The following is a 20,975-nucleotide window of genomic DNA, read 5'->3' as shown; positions in this document are numbered from 1 at the left end:
ATAATCTAACACACACACTCTGCCTCTCTTACCTTTCAAATCATCCACATAAGACAAAAAGCATCGGCCGGGCGCGGTGGCTCAAGCCTGTAATCCCAGCACTTTGGGAGGCCGAGACGGGCGGATCACGAGGTCAGGAGATCGAGACCATCCTGGCTAACACAGTGAAACCCCGTCTCTACTAAAAATACAAAAACTTAGTCGGGCGAGGTGGCGGGCGCCTGTAGTCCCAGCTACTCGGGAGGCTGAGGCAGGAGAATGGCGTGAACCCGGGAGGCGGAGCTTGCAGTGAGCTGAGATCCGGCCACTGCACTCCAGCCTGGGTGACAGAGCGAGACTCCGTCTCAAAAAAAAAAAAAAAAAAAAAAAAAAAAAGACAAAAAGCATCAAATTAAAGGAAAGTAAAAGGAACTCTGCCCTTTGAATGTAGTTTGCGATAATTTTCTATGGTGGCCTCTCACAAATAAAATAGTATTGAATGTCTATGTCTGTCTCTGTTTTTGTGTCTGTCTCTCTCCCTTTTTTGTTCTACTTCTTTCACTTTCTTGTTTGCAAAAGTAAAAACAAACATATACTGATGATAAATTATAAAATGTTACTTTTAGATGAATACTGGAGTTTCTCAGTGTGCCCAAAAAGAGTGAGAGTTAACATCTTCGTGTAAGTTGTATCTTTAGTCAAGATCTAGGAGAGTGACTTTTTTTAAGTGACAATATTTGCTTCATTTCTCAATAACGTTGTTCTAAATAAAAAGTGCCTAGAATAATTAAAATCTATATTAAGAATTTGATCTTTTAAAAATTAAATTTAAAGAACTTAGAGAAAACGTATACCACAAGTGATACATGGATATTTGCATAAAATCTTTCTGTAGGAAGGGGTGGTGCAGACCTCAGATTTTACGTATTTAGTGTTTAAGTCTGTTTAAATTGAAAAGCTACCATAAATTATATTGCCCTCAGAGTGTTTTTTCCTTTCTTTTCTTTTCTTTCTTTTTTTTTTTTTTTTTTTTTTTTTAGAGGGAGTTTAGCTCTTGTTGCCCAGGCTGGAATGTAATGATGTGACCTCAGCTCATTGCAACCTCAGCCTCCCAAGTTCAAGCGATTTTCCTGCCTCAGCCTCCCGAGTAGCTGGGATTACAGGTGTGCACCACCATGCCCAGCTAATTTTGTACTTTTTAGTAGAGATAGGTTTCTCCATGTTGGTCAGGCTGGTCTCAAACTCCCGACCTCAGGTGATCTACCCTCCTCAGCCTCCCAAAGTGCTGGGATTACAGGCGTAAGCCACCACACCTGGCCATCATGTTTTTAAAGTAGAATAAATTATCCTTCACAAAGCCTTCCAAAAGAGGGAAGAGGAAATACTTTCCTCAGCTCATTATATTATGAGACCAGTGTTACCTGGACACCAAAACCAGCAAAGGAATTACAAGAAAGCTATGCAGATGAAAATATCTTGTGAATATGGATACAAAAATCCTCAACAAAAGCTAACAAACTGAATCCAGCAACATAAAGAATCATTATACAATGGATCAAGGATAGGAATGCAAGGTCGATTTAATATTTAAAAAAATAAATCAATGTAATATACCATATTCATAGAATAAAAGATAAAAACTCATAATTTTTTTTCTCAGCAGATGCAGAAAAAATATTTGACAAAACCTAACATCGCTTCATGATAAAATATACAATAGGAACACAATGAAGCTTCCTCTACCTGATAAAGGACATCCTCAAACAACTACAATTAACATTAAAATTAATAGTGAAAATCTGAAAACTTTACCCTCATATTAGAAATAAGATAATAACGTCTATACTCATCACTTCTATTCAACAATATTGAAGGTTATAGCCAGGGCAATTAGACAAGAAAAAGACAGAAAACACATCCAGATGGGAAAGAAATACGTAAAACTACCTCCATTTTCAGATAACATGATCTTGTATATATAAAAATCATAAGGAATATACAAAAGAAAAACTGCTAAAATGAATAATAAGTTTATCAAAGTTGTGAAATATAAAATTAACATATAGCTGGGTGCAGTGTCTCACACCTGTAATCCCAGCACTTTAGAAGACTGAGGTGGGAGGATAGCCTGAGCCCAGGAATTTGAGACCAGCCTAGGCAACACAGGGAAATTCCTATCTCTACAATAAACTAAGAATGAGCTGGGCAGGGTGGCACATACCTGTGGTCCCAGCTACTCAGGAGGCTGAGGTAGGAAGTTTGCTTGACTCCAGCAGGTCAAGGCTGCAGTGAGCTATGTTTGTGTCACTGCATTCCAGCCTGTGCAACAGAGTGAGACTCTGTCTCAAGAAAAAAAAATAAAAAAAGAAAAGAAAAAATAATTAACATACAAAAGCAATTGTATGTCAATATAGCAATAATGGACAACCCAAAAATGAAATACAGAAGAAAAAAATCAATTTATAATCACAACAAAGAGAACAAAATATTTAGACAGAAGTTTAGCAAAAGAAGCATAAAGTGTGCATCCAGAAAACTACAAAGCACTGTTGAAGAATTAAAATTAAAGAAAGATGTAAATAAATGGAAAGATGTCTCATTTTTATAGATTGTAACACTAAATATTAAGATAGCAACACTCCTAAAATTGATATATCGATAAAATAGGATCCATTACAAAATCCTAGCTGGCCTTTTTGCAGAAAGTTCCAACCTGCTCCTAAAATTCATATGTAATTGTAGGGGACCCAGAAAAAGCCAAAACAATGTTCAAGGAGAACAAAGTAAGAGGATCCACACTTTCTGATTTCAAAAACTACTTAAAAATGACAATGATCAAGGTATTGTGCTACTAGCCTAAGGACAGACATAGAGATCAAAGAAATAGAACTGACAGTCAAGAAGTATTTTCTTACATTTCTGTTCAGCTGACTTTTGACAAGGGTAAAAAGACAATTCAATGGAAAAAGAGTAGTCTTTCAATACATTGTGCTGGGTCAAGGGGATGTCCACAAGCAAAAAATTAACTTGGAATGCTACTTCATATCATATATAAAATCAAAATTGATCAAAGATCTAAAAGGAAGAGCTAAAACTATAATATAAAACTCTTCCACAAAAGCATTGGGGAAAATCTTCATAACCTTGGATTTGTCATTGAGTTCCTAGATATCACACCAAAAAACACATCAATGAAAGAAAAAATACATAGATTTGATTTCATTAAAATTTTTAAATTGTGCTTCAAAGAAAACCATAAAGAAAAAAGACAACCTAGAGTGGGGAGAAAATATATGATTTCATGTAATACTGAATATATGGTAAGAACTTGTATCCAAAATATATAACCCAATAATAAAAGAGACAATGACACAATTTAATAATAGGCAAAAAAATCTGAGTAGAAGTGTCTTCAGAGAAGATATATGGATGGCTAACAAATATTAAAAATGTTCAACCAACATCACTCATTATAGAAACACTAAAAATGAAAACCCCAGTAAGGTATAACCCCACACTCACTCAAATGGCTAAAATAAAAAAGACAAGTGTTGGAGAGGATGTGGAGAAATTGGAACCTTCATATATCACTGGCAAAATTGTCAAATAGTGCAGCCACTTTGGAAAGTAGTTCAGTAGCTCCTCAAAATGTTAATAATAAAGTTGTCATATTACCCTGTAATTCCACTCAAAGGTTTTCACTGAAGAAAATTTGTATTATCCCATTCTCACAATGCTATAAAGAACTATCTCAGGTTGGGTAATTTATAAAGAACAGAGGTTTAATAAACTCACAGTTATGTAGGCTGTCCAAGGAGTCACCACCAGGGGAGCCTCAGGAAACTTACAACCATGGAGGAAGGTAAAGGGGAAGCCAGCACATCTTACATGGTGGGAGCAGGAGGAATAGAGCAAATGAGGAAGTGTTGCACATTTTTAAACAACCAGATCTCATTAGAACTCAGTCACTGTCAAGAGAACAGCAAGGGAGAAGTCCATCCCCATCAGCCAATCACCTCCCACCAGACTCCTTCTCTGACACTGAGGACTACGATTCAACATGAGATCTGGGTGGGCACACAGATCCAAACCATATCATTCCACCCAAGGGCCTCCCAAATCTCATGTCATTCTCATATTTCAAAACACAGTCATGTCTTTCCAACAGTATCTCAAAGTCTTAATTCATTCTAGCATTAACTCAAAATTCCAAGTCCAAAATCTCATCTGAGACAAGGCCAGATCCTTCTGCCTATGAACCTATAATATCGAAATCAAGTTAGTGACTTCCAAGATGTAGTGGTGGTACAGACATTTGGTAAATGCTCCCATTCCAAAAGAGGAAAATTGGCCAAAACAAAGGGGCTACAGGCCCCATGCAATCCAAAACCTAGCAGGGTGATCATTAAGTCTTAAAGCTCCAAAATAATCTCCTTTGACTCCATGTCTCACATCCAGGACATGCTGATGCAAGAGGTGGTCTCTCAAGGCTCTGCCCCTGTGACTTTGTAGGGTACAGTCCCCTTGGCTGCTTTACTGGGCTGACATTGAGTACCTGTGGCTTTTCCCAGTGCATGGTGCAAGCTGTCAGTGGATCTACCATACCACGATCTGGAAGAGGTGGCTATCTTCTCATAGTTCCACTAGGTAGTGCCACAGTGGGGAACTCTGTGTGGGGGATCCAATCCAACATTTCTTTTCTGCACTTCCCTAGCAGAGGTTCTCCATGAAGGCTCCACCCCTGTAGCAGTTTTCCTCCTGGACAGCCAGGTATTTCCATACATCCTCCGAAATCTTGGCAGAGGCTCCCAAGTCTCAACTCTGACCCTTTGCCCACCTGCAGGCTTAACACTATATGGAAGCTGCCGAGGCTTGTGGCTTGCACTCTCTGGAGCAGTGGCCTCAGATATATTTGAGGCTCTTTTTGTCACAGTTAAAGCTGGAATGGCTGGAATGCAGGACACCATGTCCTGAGGCTGTACAGAGCAGTAGGGCCCTGGACCTGGCCCATGAAACCAGTTTTTCCTCCTGGGCTTCCAGGTCTAAGGTGGGAGGGCCTGCTGCAAAGGTCTCTGCAATGCCTTGGAGGCACTTTCCCATTGTCTTGGTTATTCACATTCAGCTTCTCTTTACTTATGTACATTTCTGTAATTGGCTTGAATTCCTCCAGAGAAAAATGGACTTTTCTTTTCTACCACATGATAAGGCTGGAAATTTTCTAAACTTTTATGCTCTGCTTCCCTTTTAAATGTAAGTTCCAGTTTTAGGTCATTTCTTTGTTTATGCAGATGAGCATAGATTTTTAGAAGCAGCCAGGTAAAATCTTAAATGTTTGGCTACTTAGAAATTTCTTCTGCCAGTACCTTAAATCATCACTCTGAAGTTCAAAGTTCCACAGATCTCTTGGGTAGGGGCAAAATGCCGCCAGTCTCTTTGCTAAAGCATAGTCAGAGTGACCTTTGCTCCAGCTCCCAGTACATTCCTCATCTCCATCTGAGACCACCTCAGTCTGGACTTTCTTGCCCATATCACTATCAGCATTTTGGTTACAACCATTCAATAAGTGTCTAGGAAGTTTCATACTTTTCCTCATCTTCTTGGCTTTTTCTGAGCCTTCCAAATTGTTCCAACCTCTGCCCATTACCCTGCTCCCAAGTTGCTTTCATATTTTCAGGTATCTTTATAGCAACGTCCCATTTCTCTGGTACCAACTTTTTGTATTAGTTCATTGTCACACTGCTACAAAGATATACGTGAGACTGGGTAATTTATGAAGAAAAGAAGTTTAATTTACTCACAGTTCTGTAGGCTGTACAGGCAACATGGCTGAGGAGGTCTGGAAACTTACAATCATGACAGAATGTGAAGGAGAATCCAGCCTGTTCTAAATGGTGGGAATAGGAAATAGAGATGAAAGACGGATGTGCTACAAACTTTTAAACAACCAGATCTCGTGAGAACTTACTCACTATCATGAGAACAGCAGGAAGAAAGTTTGCATCTGTGATCCAATTACCTCCCACGAGGCTCCTCCTTCATCACTAAGGATTACAATTCAACATGAGATTTGGGTAGAGACACAGAGCCAAACCATATCACAACTGAAAACATATGTCCACACAAAAACTTATAAATATTCATAACAACATTATTCGTAATGTTCATAGTAGCCAAAAAGTGAAGGAACCCAAATTCCATTATCTGATAAATGGATAAACAATGTGTGGTCTACCGATACAATGGAATATTATCTGAGAAAAAAGAAAATGAAGTACTGATATATGAAATATAAACATTATACTAAGTGAAATAAAACAGTAACAAAAGACCACATATTTTATGATTCCAAGAGTATGATATGTCCATAATATGCAAATATATACAGACGGAAAACAGATTAGTGATTTCTAGCACTAATTAGTATTAGTGATAATGGTACTATGTCCTAACAGTACTACAGGAAAGGAAGAATGGGAAGTGACTGCTAATTAGTGTGGGGAATCTTTGGGGATGATAAAACTTTTCTAAAATTAGGTAGTGATGATGCTAGTACACTTCTGTGAATATTAAACATAACTGAACTGTACACTTTAAAATGATGATTTCAACATATGTGAATTACAGGTGACATTTGAATAACATATTATTAGGGTTAGGGGCACTGAACCCCTACACATTTTGAAAATCCTTGTATAACTTTTGACTTCCCCAAAATTAATTACTAATGGTCTACTGTTGACCAGAAGCCTTATCAATGATATAAATAATCAATTAACTCATGTTTTATGTATGTACTATATACTTTATTCTTACAATAAAATAAGCTAGAGAAAAGAAAATGCTATTAAGATAATTATATAAGGAAGAAAAATGTGTTTACTATTCATTAGATGGAAGTAGATTTTCATAAAGACCGTCCTCCTCATCCTACATTGAGTAGACTGAAGACGAGGAGTCAGTCTTACTGTCTTAGGGGTGGCAGAGGTGAGAGAAAATTCACACATAAGTGGACCTGCACAGTTCAAACCCACGTTGTTCAAGGATCAAATGTATGTCTCAATTAAAAATAATTTTTTCTAGTCCTTTATTTAAACTGACCCTATTTTTGTCTAATTTTATTACTTTGGGGGGGGGATATTAGGTCATGATGTCTCTATGCAGACACCATTGAAAGATTATTTCTTTTACTTCAGGAAAATCAGATTGTCTCAAGTCCAGGCTCCCCATCTATGACATAACATTCAAATTATAATAATAAAGGCATCTCACCATGGTCACTCTCTTATATAGCTGGTTTCTTTCTCCCCTTATGTGCTCCAGTGAAATCAAATTACTCAGTTTTTCTCAAATGTACCCACTATATTTCCGTTTGAGTGCATTGATTCACCATGTTTTCTCATGAGGAAGGGTTTCTTTCCTTCTTATCTTTTCTGTTGAAATTCTATTTTCAAGACCTAGTTGAAGTGTCATCTTCTCAATGTAGCTTTTTTCATTTCACCAAACATAATTGTTTTCAAATCCACACTATTATAAACACTTAGTACCACTCATTACACTCAGCAGATTCTGACTTTATTATCATGAGATACTCCGTAAATTTTGAATTAAATGGTAATATTTCTTATGAACACTTAAGAAGAAACTTAAGCAATTTTTAACCCTCTCACCTCAAAATAGAAAAAATACATATTTAAAAGAACACTGCTAACTTTTCTTCATCATGTTCTCACAGTTCCTAAGTGCTTAGGGAAGAAAGGCAGGTCAATTTTATAGCCACATTGACTGAACAATCATGTTTTTCTTCAGTGATAGCCAAGGCAGAGTTTGAGTGTAATTGTTCAGGGACTGTGTGACTGTTGTATTGGGTCAGTCATCTGTCTAAGAAATGAACTGGACAACCTTCAAATGGCAATGACTTCAATTCCTTTGAGATTTGAATTGGCCATAAAACTAACAATAAATTGTCGTGTATGTAGTGATTTCCTGTTGGCAAGTTTCATGTACTTTACAAATATGTCTCAACTTAGATGGAAAAGGTCGTTGTTACTGTTCAAAGATGGAGAAACTCTAACACCAAGCCATTAAATGTATCGAGCAAGGTCAGAGACTGAAAATGAGAATATCTCAGAGGTTCCAAGTTTTGGTCTACCTGCCAAAAGACATAATTCCTTGGTAAAAGTTTATTGCTGTACCCCAGTGTTCTGAGAGCCACAGGCAAGCTCTTTCAAAATGATGTTATGTGCCTAAAGTAAGAAGCTTGAAATTAATCTATAATATACCGGTATAATATTTTTATAAAAGTTACTCTCTAGCAACCAAAACTTACTGGAGCACTTCTGAGAAACCAAAAAAGCATCAGAAAATTAATACACTGAAGTTCAAACCCTACTTAAAAGGAATCGCTCAAACTATCATTCAGTATCCATTTTAGATAGTTCCAACCATCTGATAATCTTAATGTAATAATCCACAGAGAAGTAGTAGAAAAATTGAAAGTGAAAACTTATGCTTTTATCACCAGTTTCTGTCAGTTTTGCCTCCAAAATTTATACTTAACACATCTTGTCCTTCTCATTGCTAGACTAATATAATTTCTTATCCCTAGACTAATGCAATCCCTTCCTGACTGCTCTCTTTCTTCCCACTGTTACTTCTCTACATTACATTCTCCACAAGGCAACCAGGCTTATCTTTTTAAAGTATAAAAGTAATTATGTTATTTCCATGCTTACAGCAGTTTGATGCTTTTTAATTGCAATTGGAATAATATTTATCTCTTTATGGCAGCCTACAAGGTCTGTATGATATGTGTCATGACTAACTCTGTGTGTTCAGTTCTCATCACCCCATACTGCTTTATCAAGCCACATTAGTCATCTCTTAAATCTTCAGACTTAGCTAACTTTCTTCCTCCTCACCATCTTTCCAGTGATCAGTTTCTGTTTCTGTTTTGCTCCCATAAACTTTGAATATAGTCAATGAAGTCATTAGAATATTTGAGCTGTAATTATAGAATCCAACTAAATATGGCTCCTACAATAGGGTTAATTATCTCCCACAAGTTTATTGGCAGGAGGATGTTTCAGTTTGGTTGGGGAAATGTTAGGAATCTGGATCTGCTTTTCTGTAATTCTCTTATTCTTAGTATGAGGTGGCTTCCAAACCTAATATGCTCCTCCAACCATACCCAAAGGCAAAATGGAAGAGTAAGTGGCTGACGTATGGGTGAGCAGTAGTGCCTGCCACACATAGCATTGAAATTTCTGTTGATGTGTCAATCTTTCTCACTCTTTTTGAAACTCTTAAAGACATATTTCTCATGCCTCTAACTATTATATCCTATGTGTTCAATAAATGTTAATCAAACAGATGTAAAACAACACTGCCTTACTGGAAGTGCTGGTGATATCTATTAGTTTCCTAGGGCTCTCATAACAAAGTACCACAAACTGGGTGACTTAAAACAACTGAAATTTGGCCAAGGGTGGTAGCTCATGTCTGTAATCCCAGCATTTTGGGAGGCAAGGAGTGGGGATTGCTTGATGCCAGGAGTTCGAAACCAGCCTGGGCAACATGGGGAAACCCTATCTCTTTTATATATATATATATATATATATATATATATTTTAGAGATATATATCTATATATTTATATCTATATCTATCTATATATCTATATATCTCTCTCTATATATATATATGTATGTATAGAGAGAGAGAGAGAGGGAGAGAAGAGAGAGAGAGAGAGAGAGAGAGAGAGAGAGAAATTAGCCAGGTGTGATGGTGTGTACTTGTAGTTGCAACTACTCAGGAGATTGAGGTGAGAGGATCATTTGACCCTGGGAGATGGAGGTTGCAGTGAGCCATGATCCTATTACTTTATTCCAGCCTGAACAGAGCAAGACCCTGTCTCAAGAAACAGAACCCCAGAAATCTATTGTTTCATTATTCTGAAGGCTGGAAGTCTGAAATCAATGTGTCAGCAAAGCCATGCACCCTCTAAAGGCTTCAAGGTAGAATCCTTTCTTGCATCTTATAGCTTCTGATGACTGCTAGCAACATTTGGCATTACCTAGCTTTCAGATGTATCACTCCAATCCATTCATCTATCTTCACATGGACAGATCTGCTGTGGGTCTATATCCCTGTTTCCAAATGTCTCTTTTTCTATTATAAAGACACTAGTCATAAAGGATTTAAAGATCACACAAATCCAGTATGACCTTATTCTTATTTGATTATATATGCAAATAACCTATTTCAAATAAGTCACATTCGCAGGTTTCACATCCACATGAAATTTTGCAGGGGCAACATTCAACCCAGTATATCATCCATGGACCTAGTTATTAAGGCACTTGAGGGTTGGTTAGCTCATAGTTTCTCTGTGCATCTATATATATTTTCATGTTAAATCAAAAAAAGAATCCTTGGATCATATGCAGAGCAATTTTCTTTATTTGATCTGGAATTTCTGTGTGAGTTCAAATAATTTTGCATTTGATCAAAGTCATGATTTCCATATCATATATAAATAATAATCAGAGCAGATTCTATAGGAGCTAAAGACTTGAAAGAAGCTTCAGGATTCCAAAGTGGTATGGTTAAGCACATTGGTTTATTATTAAAGAGACTAGGACTAGTCATTTTTAGTTTACTTATATTAACGCTATTGAACATAATAGCTATCTAAAATTCTGCTGGATGACCATAAATGAAGAGGAACAAGATAGGGAGAAGAATGAAAATGAAGAAAAGGCATATACATTCAACACAGCCTGAATAAGAATTATGAAGTATTTATAGGCATCTACCAAGTGTTAAGTGATCTCAGAGAAAGTGACCGAAAGGGAATTTTGTTTGGGAAAGAAAAGTGGGGGAGACTACCCCAAGCCAAATAAACGGCATATATAAAGTTTTGGTATGCACTGGAACAAAGGAGGAGCATGTGGGTGCAGAATAGAGAGAAGAATATTGAGAAAGAAAGCATTGTAGCAGATGATGCTTTAAAGTGAGGATGAAGCCACATTGAGCCATATATGTGAAAAGTAAATCCATGGCCATGATCAAATTTTTTCCCAATAAATTGAGAATTCCTAATTTTATTTTTTTGCTGAGATCTGGAAAATGGAATGTTTGTACAGATGGTCTCCAACGTTCACAGAGAAAGAGTTTTATCATGTGTCACAATAATAATTAGGATCTTTGGTTTCCACTCATTTCTCAAATACAATCTCATATTGTTTTTGCAAACAGTGTTCTTTCTTCAAAACAACCTGATGATAATCTATTTCTAGTAAAGTATTGAGCAACAATATAATAAACTTGGTAAGGTCAAATTCATTTTGTTTGTTCGTTTGTTTTTTGAAATGGAGTCTCACTCTGTTGCCAGGCTGGAGTGCAGTAGCACCATCTCAGCTCACTGCAACCTCCACCTCCTGCATTCAAGCAATTCTGCTGCCTCAGCTTTCCGAGTAGCTGGGACTACAGTACAGGCGCATGCCACCATACCGGGCTATTTTTTTTTTTTTTTTTTTTTTTGTATTTTAGTAGAGACAGGGTTTCACCGTGTTGCACAGGCTAGTCTCAAACTCCTGAGCTCAGGCAATCCACCCAACTCGGCCTCCTAAAGTGTTAGGATTACAGGTGTGAGCCACCGCACTTGGCCAATAATGTCAAATTTCAAGACATTTGAGTCCCAATTCCAACCACAACTAGAAAAAATTTACCTGTTTATTTTGTTTAATATCATAGTTATTTAACTAAAATCTATCTTCGGTATTTAAATGAAAATAAGTAGACCTGAGGTATTGGTGTCAAAACAAATCAAGCCACCCTTGAGTTAAAACTATGGTATTTACACTCTTTGGGTAACATAAGTATAAAATTTAAAAATACTCTATCACTTTAGAATTCTTCAAATTCTATTTTATGTCACTATGAAACTATATAATTTTGTTTTATTAGAAAGTAAGTATCTGCATCCCCTAAATGTTTAAAGAAATAAGCTACACAGTGTATGTACCTACTTTAATGAAAAGGATAAAATGGACAAAGTATTCTATAAGTCTTATTGCAATAATGCTGAGTAAAACTATTAGGTTATAACAAAACATGCTTTTTGCAATCAGAACAAATAATAACATGTCTCATGTAACTTCTGGCAAAGTAAGAAAAGAAAGAAAAATATGGGGAATCAGTTAAATGATTTATCTTTAGTTTAGAACAACATATTTTCTCTCGCTTGTGGAAACAAAATATATATTATTAGTTTTGGTTAAAAGCTAGAAAGTGATGAGAGTTAATTATTAAATTTAAATCTCTTCATGTAGTGAAATCGAACACATAAAGGAAGTAAATCTAGCCAGTTTAAAAGTGAAAATAAAAATGTACAATTCTTACTTTAAAATTATTTTAAGGAAGGATTTGCAATGAACAATTTTCCCATAAGCATACTTGTTATTTTCTGCAATTCAAAAGGCCTGACCCTTTCTCCATAATACCCTCTCTGCTTTTAAATTATATTGAGTCTCTCTCCATTATAGCAATCCAGATTGCTATTTGAGTTGCAAGCATGGGAGGCTTAAATGGCTTGCTCCTCATTTACTACAAAAATATGCTTGGAATTTTTCTTCAAGAAAGCAACAATATAAAAAAATTAATTTGGCATAGAAGAACAATCTATGATCTCTTACCAACACAATACAAAGTAATCATCTTTCTTATAAAGGCTTGAGTTCTTCTTTTAACACACTAAATTACCTAAATGTCATGGGGATTAGAATTTCTCATGCACCTTGGATGAATTTGATGCAACTGACTCATTGGCGTGTTAATGCAAAAGGAGGTCCTGAGAGCATAATATACTCAAGTGAATAGCAATTCCTTACCAACTCTGGGACAGCTGATTGAAGACTTTAAATAATATACATAGGGTCCAATTTACTCCTATGCACCTGTACACTGTGCATTGTCAATTCTCTTTTGAAAAAGCCATTTTTCATAAATGTGTTCTTGTTTCAATTCAAAACCAATATGTGATTTTGAAAAAAAATATATAATTGGCTTCTGGACATACAGATAATCATCACCTACTAGAAGGGACTATTCCATACACATTTTTTAACTTTAAAAAATTGGAAATACATTTTTCTTTTGTGATGAAAAATTAAATAGCACATTATTTCTTCCCAAAAATAAATTTGGAATGAAGCAGCAGAGAAATATAAAAGAAAAATAACGTACTGAGGCAGAGATAGGGAAAGGTGTTTGTAAAACAAAGACGATAAACATATTAATTGTGTGAATTTCCAACACAGGATAAAAGCCTGAAATTATTTTCAATTCAGTATGTCCTAGTAAAAGATAGCATGATTACTTTTTTCAATAGAAAAGCCTAGAATCTTACTTGTCATTAGAAAACTCTTTTCAAATACCTTGGGCATATATAATTATATATAAACATCTCTATGCTTTAGAAAATTAATCTGCACGTGAAATTGATTTAATAAGTGAATAGTTGGCATGCAAGGCTTCGAGTTCTCCAAAAGCATTTTTTTCTTATACTTCAAAGAAGCTTTAGTGATATTTTCTTGAAATTAACTTTCCCAATGGGGAGTTGTAACTGTGAAGTATGCAAACTCATTACATTATAGCTATTGTTTATACATACCAGCCTCATTCTCATCCAAGATTCTTTTAATTTTCTTTGTTTTCTAAAAGAAAATTGTAGAAAATTTTCCTTCTCCCCCTTTCAGTGTTTAATGAAGTGTCACTTTTCCAGTGTAGCCTTCCTTGGTCACTCTAGTTAGCATTTTTTACCTTACCTCCACACTCCCTATCACCCCTACCTGCTTTATCTGTGTTATTAGCATTTATCATTAATATGCCATATATTCTTTATATGTATCTATTTATCTTTCTATCTGAGGTTTTTCTCTCTTTTCCCATTAGAAGGCACATATATTTATCTCTTTTTTACAGTAGAACCTAAAACAATAGCTGGTGGAGTGGACTCACTAAATATTAGTGGCATGAACAGATAGGTCCCCTACTAACTCTGAAAGCACATCTGAGCCCTGGGGCCTCTTGAGCGATTCAAGATATCTTCTTGTGCACTGTTCTACTTAGAAATAGCAAAGTGATACACAAGTGCTTGAATAGTATAGTCACTAAATTTAACATTTCATCGTGCTCCTTATATATAAGGAATTTTTCAATTCTTGGCTTGTATAATTCTCAAAATATTCTTTTAAGGTAATGAACATACATTTTACAAATGAGATAATGAAAAGAGATAAAATAACTTGTGTAAAAGAGTAGTGGTGGAGTATGAATTTGATCTTTGACCTTCAAAATTCAAAAGCCAGTGCCACGTAATGACAATATTCTATTTACAGCTACTATATGACTGATCCAGAATTTGAGCCCCACTTTGGGTTCACAGTCTATGGTTTTTCAATTATACTGTACCACCCACCTAAGAAATGTTTACACATTGAAACTTGTTATAATATTTGTATTTACTTTGCTGGGGTTCTACAGAGTTCAGGAGTCCTCAAGACCTCCATCACTTTTGATACCAACTACAAGCTTGGAGGTCCCCCAAACTAGTTACTTCTGATATCAACTAGAAGTCTGGGCATGCCCAAGACTGCCCTCACCTGCCCTCACTGCTAGCACCTGCTGAAGATTCAGAAGTCTGCCCAACCATCTTGGGTCTGATACTTCACTACAAGAACTCACAGAACTCACTCAAAGCAGTTTTCCTTACAGAAATGGTTTACTACAATAAAGGAATACAAATTCAATGTATTAGCCAAAGAGGAGGCATACAGGCATACAGAGGAGGGTGCAGGAGTTTCTGACATGGAGTTTCCCATTGTCTTCTCCTAGCGGAGTTGAGTAGAGAGCATTTACTTCTCTAGAAATGATGTGTGACAATAAACACAGAGTATTGCCAGCCAGCGATGCTTACTGGAGCCTTGGTGTTTAGACTTTATGGTGGGACTCAGTTATCCAAATGTAGTTGACCACCTGCATGTCTGATCTTAGTCTCCAGCTTCCCCAAGGTCAAATTGATATCACATGATTCAAGGTCTCCTATCATAAATTACATTGTTAGCATAGACTATCTGGCATGTCCCGATGCTCCCAGGTAAACAGACACTTTTATTAAGTAGGACACACCAAGGGCTTAGAAGTTATCTCCCAGGAGTCGAGAGAAAGGGCCAAATCTCTCTTTGGGCAAAATTGTCTTTGTTGAACAGGCCTAGACTTCTGAAATCACTATTCCCAAGATCTGACTCACATTCCAGTAGGAAGATTTTCATGTCAAGTCATCATGAGCTGCTAACTGTTATCACCAGGAGGAATATCTACAATTGCATTATTTATTCTTCATTTGGAGTTTTTATAATATATACATTTGCTATTCTTCTATGGCATTCAGAGGCATGTTTTATAATTCAAATTTTAGAAAATTTTATTTTTCTTAGACCTAAAGACGGTCACAAATTTTGGAACAATTGAAAATTGTTCATATATTTTACAAAAATTCCTCATATATTTTACTATATTTATTATCTTGTATGATATGGCTAAAATAATATTAAGTAGTAAAATTAGGCCAGAATGTATTTTACTATCATTAACCTCTAGAGAGTATATATAACCTGCAGAATATGAGCCCTGAAATAATTAAATATGAAGTGATATAGTTTGAATATATGTCCCCACCAAATCTCATGTAGAATTGTAGTCTGCAGTGTTGAAGGTGGGACCTGGAAGGAAGTGTTTGAGTCATAGGGGTGAATCCTTCATGTTCTTCATGATAGTGAGTGAGTTCTCAGGAGACCTGGCTGTTTAAAAGTGAAACTCAGAGTCCATTAAACCTCTTTTCTTTATAAATTACCCAGTCTCAGACACGTCTTTATTAGAAACATGAGAACAGATTAATACACCCTCCCTTTGTTCCTGCTTTCACCATGTGAATTGCCTGCTCCTATTTTGTCTTCCACCATGAGTAAAATCTCCTTGAGCCCTCCCTAGAAGCCAAGCAGATGCAGGCACCATGCTTCCTATACAGCCTTCAGAACCATGATCCAATTAAACCTCTTTTCTTTATAAATTACCCAATCTCGAGTATTTGTAGTGATGCTAGAATGGCCTAACACAGAAAATTGGTAGTGAGGAATGGGTATTACTATAAAGATACCTGAAAATTTGGAAGACTTTTGGAGCTTTGTAATGGGAAGAGGTTGGAGAACTTTGCAGGGCTCAGAAGAAGACATGAAGATGAGGGAAAGTTTGGGACTTCTTAGAGACTGGTTAAATGATTGTGACCAAAATGCTAATAATGATACGGGCAGTAAAGTTCAGGCTGCCAAGGTCTCAGATGGAAACAAGAAACATATTGAGAACTGGAGCAAAAGTAGTGCACATTATGTCTTAGCAAAGAGCTTGGTTGTGTTCTTTTTATGCCCTAGGGATTTGTGGAAGGTTGAACTTCAAAGTGATGACTTAGGTGGCTGGGCACAGTGGCTCATGCCTGTAATCCCAGCACTTTGGGAAGCCAAGGTGGGTGGATCACTTGAGGGCAGGAGTTTGAGATCAGCCGGGGCAACTTCATGAATCCCATCTCTACCAAAAATACAAAAATTAACCAGGCATGGTGGCATGCACCTGTGGTCCCAGGTACCTGGGAGGCTGATGTGGGAGGATCACTGGAAGGCAGAAGTTGCAGTGAGCTGAGATCATGCCACTGCACTGCAGCTTGGGCAACAGAGTAAGACCCATCTCAAAAAGAAAAAAGTAGTGATGATTTCAGGTATCTCTTTTAAGAAACTTCTGAGAAACAAAGCATTCAGGATGTAGCCTGGCTGCTTCTAACAGCCTATACTCAGATGCAGGAGCAAGAAAATGACTTAAAGTTGGAAGCTATATTTAAATAAGAAGCTGAGTATAAAAATTAGAAAAGGTTGCAGGCTGGGTATGTGGTATAAAAGAAAAGCCCAACTCTGGGGAAGGAATTTAGGCAGGCTACTGAGCAATCAATTGCTAGAGGAATTTGCATAACTAAAAAGGAGTCAAATACTAATAGCCAAGACAATGGGAAAAAGGCCTAGAAGGCATTTTTAAGATCTAAGATGAAGGCTTTCCCATCACAGACTCTGAAGCCTAGGACAAAAGAATGGTTTCAGGGGCCAGGGCCCAGCTGCCCTGCACTACTGCCCACATTCAGGATGCTTCAGCTCTAGCCTCAGCACAGAGGACTCCAGATATAGCTTGGGCCACAGCTCTGGAGGCCACAAACCTTGAGACTTGGCAGCTTCCATGGGGTGTGAAACCTGCAGGTGCATAGAATGCAAGAGTTAAGGAGATGGGGCAGAATTTCAGATATTCAAATTTCAGAGGATATATGAAACAGCCTTGATGTCCAGTCAGGAGCCTGCTACAGGGGTAGAGCCCTCACAGAGAACCTCCACTAGTGCAGTTCAGAGAGGAAATGTGGGGTCAGAACCGACAGATTCATAGGTAGAAGGAACTTCCCTTGTCTCAGATGACACTTTGAACTTTTGAGTTAATGCTGAAATGAGTCAAGATTTTGGGAGATGATTGGGAAGACATGATTTTATTTTGCAATGTGAGAAAGATATGAGATTTGGGGGTCAGGGTTGGAATGATTTGAATAGTTTGAATAGATGTCACTGCCAAATCTCATATTGAATTGTAATCCCTATGTTGAAGGTAGGGCATGGTGGGAGGTGCTTGGGTCATGGTGGTAGATATCTCATAGCTTGGTGCTATTCTCGTGATAGTGAGCGAGTTCTCAGGAGATCTGTTCATTTAAAAGTGTATGGCACCTCCCGCCTGTCTTACTCCTGCTTTCACCATGTGAAATGCCTGCTCCTTCTTTGCCTTCCACCATGACCAAAAGCTCCTTGAGTCCTCCCTAGAAGCTGAGAAGAGGCTGGTATGAGGCTTCCTGTACATCCTGCAGAACATGAGTCAAGTAAACCTCTTTTCTTTATACATTACCCAATCTCAAGTACTTCTTTATAGCAATAGAAGAAAGGCCTAACACAGAACACCCTTAAAGACTTCACAAGGAGGATTAGTGTTGGTACTACTCAGAAAGTACCCTGGTATCCATACTTCTACTTGCTTTAGATCAATTTCAAGTCCTATCCTAACCAGAAATGTTCTTAGCTTACCGAAAGCTGAGATGGAAATATCCCACCTTTTTTTTCAGCACAGTGATAGAGAACATCATTATATAATACTAAGCTCTTAGAGAGAAAACTTCAGGGTCCTATACACAAAGAGGAAGCTGGTCTCAGCTAAAGCATATTTAAGAGTGGATAACTAGAGGTTTTGCTGAAAGTTAAAATATTTAATAAGCAAAATAAAGATGTGAAAATTTGTCTTGGAATTATTAAAAATAACTTGATAAAAGAAAGCAGCATCATAAACAAGTAAAGAAGAGAATTTGACAGTGGTGTAGCTGAGTAGGTACAGGTGAGATAGAAGAGGAGTAGCTGAGGTGAGATAATACAAGAAAAAAGTGTGCCTCTCTGAACCTATCCTGCCATATCCAGGGGCTTCTTCACTAAAAAATGAATAAATAAACAAATGACATTTGTTTGAGTAGAAGAGAGACAATTCTCTTGGCCATGCCTAGAGAAAGATTTCACAACTTCTTTTATAATGCATCATCTGGAAGCATACTTTAGCTAACCATAGAGAAATGCATGTATATATTCTTGTTGTTAGTATGGCTTACTCATTTACAGTTAATAGGCTAATGGGCCTAGATATTTTATATATATATACATACACACACACACATACATATACATATGTGTGTGTATATACACACATAAATATGTATGTATGTATTCAGTAGTATATGTATATATGTAAATATATACAAATATGAACATATACATATATATACATATATAACTATACACATATATAATATGTACACACATATGTAGATATACATGTACATACATAATATACACACACATTTGTGTATATATTATATAAACATATATTAGTGTGTGTATATATGTATATACTATTGAATCACCTCAGGTACGTCAAAGATGAATTTATTCTGACAGGCTAGTTCTTCCAAGATGTTGTGCAGAGAGGGAAAACAATGTGGAGCACTTATCGAATGTTAATTTAGGTGATATATGTCTATAACAGAGTTCTTGAAATACAATAAGTAATGCACATGTGGTGCATATTACCACTACTCAAAATTTAAAATAGAGAATTATGTTTTTCTACCAAAGAATATCTAATAATAGCTAACATTTGTTTAATCAACAAATAGTTTCGAACATGTATTATTGTTGGATTTTTTTTTTTTTTTTTTTTTTTTTTTTTTTGGCCAGGCAGGGTGGGAAGGGAGTTATTTCACTTCCCTTTCCTGCACAAGTTTTATATATTCAAATATTTTAAAGAGTGCTGCTTTACTGTGATCACTGTTGCACCTACTGCTTTCTATGAATTATCTCAGGTAATTATTCCACAATGCTAAGGTGTGGGCTTGAATCCAGACGAAAAAAATTGAACAGATGTCAAAATTATGTATTGTTAGTGGCAGAATTGAGATAAGAAGAATGGATTCCCTAACTTAAGAGCCCAAGCTTCTAACCAAGGAATCAGTGATTACTTCCTCTTTACAATGCCACTTCAGGCAGAAAAAGAGACCTGTAATAACTTTGGGTTCCATGGCATATCAATTACAGGAAAATACTATGTATATGGAAGCTCCCTGCAAAAGTTTGTAGCCCATTACTGATACACACTAATATTTTCACATTAATTTGTTGAATTAATCAAATCCATAAAGGCATAAAGAGACATACATACATTTTCCATGACTAAATAATTTTCTGAACAAGCGAAATCCTTATTCATGTGTTAACAGGTATAAACCAAAATCTGTTTGGTGTGGATAATTTGTAAAGACTTTTTTAGTATTGTTTCTCCATGAAGGCATGGTTTTATGAACCTAGATGCTGCTTTCTGCAAACTCCTCAGTGTAAAAAAGCAATTCAGAAGACCAGATCACAACTTTGAAGCATAAGAATGACAAATTCATTGTTAAATGAATGAGTAATCAGTCTCTTCTTGTTCTGAGCTAAATTGTGCCCTCTCCAAGTTTCTATACTGAAGCCCTAACTGCAGTACCTCAGAATGTGAATATGGAGATAGGCCCTTTAAAGAGATGAGTAAGTTAGAATTAGGTCTATAGGGTGAGTTCTAATATAAACTCACTGCTGTCTTTATAAGAAAAAGAAAATCAGACGTGCAAAGAGACACCAGGGAGATGTACGCATAGAGAAAAGTCCATATGGGGACACAGCCAGGAAGTGGCCAAACTGCAAGTCAAGGAGAGAGGCTTCAGAAACAAACAACCCTGCTGACACCATGCTCTTAGACTTCCAGCTTCTAGAATTCTAAAATAAATTTCTGTTGTTTAAGCCTGCAAGTCTCTGGTATTTTGTTGTGGGGGTCCTAGCAGATGAATATACTTCTTTGCTGTCATTAACCAAAATTAAAATTCCTTATATCTGTACATTTAAAAAAATGGATTGATTAATTAGGAAAAGGTAAAGTGAGGGAGGACATGGTGGAAAAGCCATTGCACTAATTCCATACCATATATGTCAAAAGAATCATTTCCTAGCTAATTGTTTCTCTTTTTTCAACTGGCTTTATTAACCTTTAAAATTGAATCCAGGGAATGTTATTTTGTTTAAAAAATACAAATCTTATACAAACAAAATTTGATAAATCCAGGCTCTGTGAGTGACCAAGTAGGCGAGATATCTCTGCACAATTTTATTAAAATCTCTCAACCGAGCCCTTTAAGGTCATCAGAAACACAACTCTAACAGTTAACTCGATTTTGATTTTTTAACTCTGTTAAAAGCAAAACTTCAGCTGAATTAAATTTAAGGGAGTTGAATTGAG

The sequence above is a fragment of the Macaca mulatta genome, chromosome 6 (assembly GCF_049350105.2).
Source record: "Macaca mulatta isolate MMU2019108-1 chromosome 6, T2T-MMU8v2.0, whole genome shotgun sequence".
In the NCBI taxonomy this organism is placed as follows: domain Eukaryota; kingdom Metazoa; phylum Chordata; class Mammalia; order Primates; family Cercopithecidae; genus Macaca; species Macaca mulatta.
This window is presented reverse-complemented; position numbering follows the sequence as displayed.